This window comes from Poecilia reticulata, linkage group LG3 (genome assembly GCF_000633615.1).
Source record: "Poecilia reticulata strain Guanapo linkage group LG3, Guppy_female_1.0+MT, whole genome shotgun sequence".
NCBI classification, from domain to species: domain Eukaryota; kingdom Metazoa; phylum Chordata; class Actinopteri; order Cyprinodontiformes; family Poeciliidae; genus Poecilia; species Poecilia reticulata.
Window position 1 is genome coordinate 615,255 of NC_024333.1, and position 6,859 is coordinate 622,113.

At 38.0% G+C, this 6,859-nt stretch overlaps 1 long non-coding RNA gene across 1 annotated transcript; it reads right to left on the reverse strand.

Annotated features, from left to right (window-relative positions):
• Positions 1-5,622: 5,622 nt before the first annotated feature.
• On the reverse strand, positions 5,623-6,464 carry LOC103462284 (uncharacterized). Its single transcript, XR_533315.2, has 3 exons — positions 6,155-6,464; positions 5,997-6,083; positions 5,623-5,931 (listed from the first exon to the last, which is right to left on the reverse strand). It is a non-coding gene; the product is annotated as an uncharacterized LOC103462284 (long non-coding RNA).
• Positions 6,465-6,859: the final 395 nt, after the last annotated feature.

A 6,859-nucleotide genomic window follows, 5' to 3' on the forward strand; every position in this document is an offset into this window, starting at 1 on the left:
TACGTGTGTGTGTGTGTGTGTAGAGGAAACTGTGGGATAGTTTAAGCACAATGATGATGCTGCAGTGAACATCTGGCACTCAAGCACATGGTGAGCTGCAGCTCACATTTCAGGCAGGGCCTCTTAGTCTTTTCACTAATCTGATTGGATTCCAGGTCACAGAAGGTCAGAAAGGATAACAGAGTGGAAGGCTGGAGCAAATGCATAAACACACCAACAATATATAAAGTGGACTGATCCTTCACCTAAATAGTAATTCCAATACAACTCAGTATTTATGCTCTTTAACTTGAGAATGTATTTATGACCCAAAAAATTGAAGTGGGTAAGTATGTTTATTTTTATGTACAGTTATATCATCCAATTATTATAATTGTTATTATTCCTTTGTGTGGATTTATGTAAAAGAGGGTAATGTTATAGTTTGACTTGAACCATTCAGTATATTCCTCCCACTGGTGAAGCTTGCACCATCAGTGAAACGTCTGTTTCCTTCCATCACCGGTTTACTTCAGTGGCTTGTTAGAACAGTCCTGTGCCACGCGGCGGACATGTGATCCATTTGCACTTGTTCTTGATTTTGACTTCACCAAGACCAGATTATACTCGGTCTTCTTACAACAGACAACAAGATAATCTCTATCACAAGCTCTGCCATTGGTGAGAGAAAAAAACATCTTCGTATAAATGAAGGAACTCAAACATAAGTAAAGCACAACAATTTCGATAGGATCTATTTTATTTTTGGTCACTTTTTAAAAGTAAAATATGAAAAATAAGTGAAAAAAAAGTTTATTTCTAGGAAAAATTATATAAAGTCCATAATTTCATGTTAAATATTATTTTATGTTATACTAAGTACATTTTCGCTATACTTTGATGGCATGAATGTTAAAGTTCTAAACCTTTTATCCATCCAGCCATCTAGTTTTATACTTGCCTGAATCGGGCCCATCGCTGCCAACCCTAGGCTGTGCTTGGAGTACTGGTTGTCTGGTAGCCTGAGGTTGCTCTGTTTTGTCTGCATTTCTTCGCTTTCACCTCTCACTAACCAGGAAAAAACTGGTGAGATGCTCATTTGTTTATCTCGGCTGCTAGCGCTAAACAGCTGACAATGCAATCAATTGCTGAGCCTCTAGTTTCAGCCTTTCATCAGTCCATCAACCTTCCTTGCTTGAACATAGTTTTGTCATATATCTTGTTAGAGTTCTAATTTAACAAATGATTTTTGAAATATAATGTATTTTAAAAATACTGTTGTACTTTCCATCTTATTTTGCATTGTTAATTGGTTATTTCAACCAATCCACAATCTGTTCTTTGTTGGCTTTATAGCTAATTTAGCCTTATTTACAATTTCTCATAACCTTTCCTCCATCCCCGTCTGACAGATATTCTACATATAAAAGCTGAACTACATTTTTATTTCATTAGTTCATTCTTTCAGTTTTATTCTTTTTCCATTTTGTCCTCTTTACTGGTATTATTTGGAGGTATTCAGAGTTAGTTTTTTCTTATTTTTTGCCAAGTCAAAGAGTATTTCAACTGAAAATGTTACTCAGTTGCTCATTCCTGTGGATTGGGGTACACCATTTTCAATAACTGCACAGTATTTTATGTTGGAATTTTGCCCATACTGTTTATGTTGCAGTTATTTTATATACCCATATACCTTTATCTTTGTCCGGACCTACATGTCTCAGTATTCTGTCAAACTGGAAGTTTAAGTAATTTGTTAAAGTCTTATAATTTGGAAAGATGTTTATTCTGCAGGTACAGGACGTCCAACGTCAGGTTGTTTTAGCATTTCCCTGGTTCAACAGACCTGAATGATGGTGTCATCAGGCCTGGCGGGTACTTCATGACCGACTTTGGACAATGATAGGCTATATGTGTGGAGTATTTGCCGTTTGAGAACGCCACTGAGCAAATCCCATTGTTCTATAACACAAGTCACCAGATTGTCACAGAACAATAACTTACAAACTGAGAGCCGTTTGTCTATTGAATTCTGATAAGTAAGTAGTGACCCAACTTGTTAGCTTTGATTAAATACCCTAATTTTGCTTTTTACTTTACCTTGGCATCAAGTAAGAATTATTCCTAACCAATCCAGATTATTGTCACATAATGTAGACTAAATACAAGACGAAGCTTCAAAAAGGCTCATTAGCAATTGTAAGGAGCATTTGATTAATTTAAAGAGAATTAATTTTTCTCTGTTGATTTGAGGGTACAACTATTTTCTGATATCTGAAAATATCTACTATATCTAATATCTACAGATGGACATCTGTCTTATTGATCAACGAATGGGTTGGCCTGGCCCAACTAGCATGAACTGAAAAAGTTCATACATATCCAGTATTTGGATATGGAGATTCAAATGATAAAATTCCAGAGAAAGGTGAACTACAGCAACAAAATTTATGTTGCATAGCAAAAATTGGAGCATTGGAGCAACAAAATTAGGTTATTTTGGTTGATGAGCAGGGAAATAAAGCAAGATTCAGTGAAACTGAATAGAAAACATGAAAATACAGCAATCAAGGAGAAAGACACCATCGTAACCTAACACACCATCATAAGATAGTTTTATACAAAACAAGAACAGTATTCAAATAAAACCAAGCTCTGACCCTCCCGATTACAGAAAGAACACGTCAATAAAGTAAGTATTTGACATCTTATGCCAAAAGAACAATCAAAAGGAATCATTTTTGTAACTTTTTAGAGAGTTCCAGGACACAGATAATTAAAAATAAAAGATAGTCTTAAAAACAACCCTGACAATCTGACATAGCAGTAAGGATGTTGTTAACTGGATGCGTTTCGCACACTGTTAGTTGCAGCTGCTGCAGTGGTTGAGAAGGTCCATCGTTCTCTACCCTCTAATCTCCTTAATCTAAAAAAAGACACACAAAGCCCAGAAACATAAGAAAGAGCAGAGTTGTAATCTCTATCAAATCTGAAGGAATACTCATAAGCTTCATTAGTCTCTACTTTCATCACATGATAGACGATTTTCAGTTGTTTAGTTTTCCCTGAAAGCAATTTCTGTGATCAATTTGTCAACTGGAGTTAATATTTGATTACATTTATCTAAATAACCTACCTTATTTACATTTTAATTACAGTAATTAAAATATATCAATAAATCACATTGAAAAGCCATTTGATTTTATTTGGAAGATAGTGACCACAATAGTATTAAGTTATTAAAAACCGTGACTTTGAAACCAAGTGACTCGTGTAAATAATCTGCAGCCTCAATACAGAAATCTAAGTGAAATATTATTAGGTGACTGAAATCTTTGATATTCTAGCTGGACCTGTCTGTGGAGCGCTGCTTGATAAAGAGCCTTTCACATAGCTTATTGCCTGTTAAGCTTCCCTTTACAAAAGCTATCCAAGTGATGTAAGAGGTTTCTGGGAAAATGTTCAGCGCTTCATCCTCCCTGGTTAGGTCACTCAGTGTGACCGCTCTGTGGGACACTGCCCGAGTCGGGGTCTTGCACTTTGTTAGGGGTTCGTGTTCACGTGCTTGGAAGACGCCAGAAAGCTCTGATCTGTGTAGTGGTACAGAGCATTGGAGGGTGGCAGGTAGGCCTCAGTGGGGCTCAGACCTGGAGAAGCAGGAAACCTTGTAGGGTTGGAGCATTAGTAACTGTGTTTCCATTACAAATGTGGGCAAAATTGTTTCATATTCTCCAAATGTAAAAAAACAAAAGGACATAACTTCACTGCCTGTTACCTGTAAACTAGCATTGTTATGTGTTCTTGTTCTTACAATGCAAAGTTTACTATAAATGTTAGAAGATATAAAAAGAATATTTGTCAGTTGAATCAGTATTCAAAGGCATCTGAAAATCTCCTGCTAAATATATATTTGATCAAATAAAACAGCCTTCCTGGGGTTTTTAGTTGGTTGTAGTTATAGGTGCGTCATTAGCACGTTTCCCTCTGCTCCAAAGTCTGCAGAGTTACCTGACGTCATTGATCTCACTTGCCATGGGACTTTACCTGTGATCCCTTCATTGTGACCCCATTCAGTCAGCTAAGGTTCCTGCCAGCTCTCCTCCCGTTGCCCCGGCTCGCAGAGGCGGAAAAGAGCCACAACAGCCTCTAATCATAGCCGCTTCACTGTTTCTGCAGTCTGCAGAGATGTTTATGTCTTTAAAACCAGAGAGTGGAAAAAAATACAGAACAGTGTGTTCAGTAAGGGAGAGAGAGAAACATGCCATGCCAACTTCAGTCTTTCACATAAAATATTTGTGGAATAGTGGATTTACAATTCTTTAAAATCCTAAAACAAAGATCTAATCCTCAGGTGTACAAATTAGCCTGTTGGCTAGATAATGTCACCTTAATTTATTATGTCATGTTTGCCAAATATGCTTTTAATATGAGGGACTGTACTACAGTCATAAAACATACTGCCGCTCACATATATATTTTATATCTCACATATTGCAGATTTAATTTGTGGAGAATGTATGTGTGTATATGGAAGAATATATGTATATGAGAGAAGAATGTGTATGTGATGAAATATGTGTGTGTGAAAGTGTCCCTCATGGTTTGGCATGAGGAACATGTACGGCCCCTCATGCCAAACCACGTAATGACAACAGTCAAAATGACAACAGTGACAGAAGCTACTTTTGCCATTTCATCTCTTCAGATCCCTGATATTAAGAAAGTATTTATGTCCATACAACTTCCTGTTTGCTGCATATTTCCTTTTTATTTTAACATATTTGGAAACTCAATAGAATGATTGTGCATGAAAATCACAATAAATCATCTTGGCGTTTGTGAAATACATATATAAAGTGTTTTCTTATCCATTGTGATCCTTGCGTTTTGCTTCGTCTGGGGCCCTGACCAACAGCGGTGACATACTGCAGCTCCGCCCCTGAGCTGCAGTATGTCACTTTTATATAAATATTTTTTTTCACATATTTTTTTTAAACTGTCATTATGTTGTGACAGTATGGTATAAGAGGTAATCTGTGAAAAATCTATTTCCTCTGCTTTCTCCCAGTGCTAGAGAAAAACAGTCAGTAACAGGAGAGTTCCAGTGCTGTCAATCACTATCTCATGTGGTGCTGCTCATCCTTCCTCCCCCTCGATTTGTGCCGTGCTGCAGCTAGCATAGCACAGAGCTGTGCAGTTTCAAACTGAATGCTCAGTTTAGTTAGCATAGCTACCAATGACGGCAGATAAACTGTTCTTGTGTGGCGATAGCGGTGTCTGCCATTAAAATTTTTAAATATTGCAACCAACAACCCCACCTGATATCTTAGAACCAGAACTAATCAGCTTCAAATATCTACAAAAAGGCCACGCCAGGTCGGGACAACAAAGAGGCGGATCATAATGTTTTAAAAAAATGAATGATTTATTTTCTTCCAAAAGTTTAAAATAGGCCTACAATGGAATAGATACTTTAAAAGAGACAGTTTACAAACTTCACAAAATACCTATTGCACGTTAGCTCTTCAGCGGAGAGTTGTTTTCCAACCCAATTAATAACTAAACAAGAAATTAATCAAGAAAAACATGCAAAGCAGATGAACATCAAAAAAAAAAAAAAAACGAGCAAAGCAACGAACAGGCTAAACAACAACACAACTCATGCAAACAAAACAAAAAAAGGAAAATTATAAATAAACGTACTGAAAAATAATAGGGGGACTCACCAGAAACGGTTGAACCCTGGCCAAAATAAAGAATAAATCACCAGTTGGGTAAATGACACCCAGCTGAAAAGACAAAACAAAAGCATGGACAAAACAACGGCGTTGTCGTGGCTGCGCTCCCCTCGCGCCACGGACAATTAGGCCAGGTGCGCACCAGGAAGCGGCAGGAGGAGAGAGCGGGGAAACCACACAGCAATCCACCGCCAAGTCCCGAACACCTCAGGATCTAAAAATTTAATTTAAGGCGAACTATGGCACCGAGCCCAACAAGCTGACAATGAACCCACCTACCTCGGTTAAGAACTCCACGCCCACGACGCGTGCCTGACCACACGCACTCCCAGAGAGCAAAACGGGACCATCAACACAACCACAATCCTAAACCCAAAGGAAGCACAATCACCACAAACTAATCTAAAACCCAACAGAAGGAAAATCACAAAACTAACCTGGAGACCATTATTTGATGCTTGAGGAAGGACAGCATCATGGGAGCTCACACAACGCCATCTCCACAGCCCAGAACAATTGTATGTGAGCGCCACACACACCTGGTTTTAAAGGCTACGTTGGTGCCGCCCACCACTCACCTTAAAGGTGAATCTGCACCAACATACCACACTTGTATTGATAAGTTGTTTCTCCACCATTAGCACATTTAGCAGTGAGTGACTGAGGCTAATTGACATTGCTAAGAGTGTCCTGCTAGTTCTGATTGGCTGTTTTGGTCAGAACGGTGCATTACTTTAACCAGTCATAGTTCAGGAAGGAGCTGGAGGAGATTGATTGTTTTCACAGATTATCTGTCTCATAACAAACTGCTACGACATTGTGACAGCTTTAGCAAATATGGAGAAAACATATTTTTTATTAAAGTTATGTACTGCCGCTTGAATAAAATGCAACTACATAGCATTTTTCAGAAGTCTGGATTGCTTTATGTGTAGTTGCACGTTGCTTTTGACTGTTGCTTGTGGGGAGAGACATTTCAGTATCTAAAACTAAGACAAATTTTAAGCAATCTACTTACATACTGGATGTGGACTGTCGGATGTTAAATTCATGAGCAGTAAATATTGTGCTAATTATCAGTATTGAACCAAAGAAAGCGAGGCAGATGAAGACTTTAAAATTGTGACGCTTTTTATGGGTTA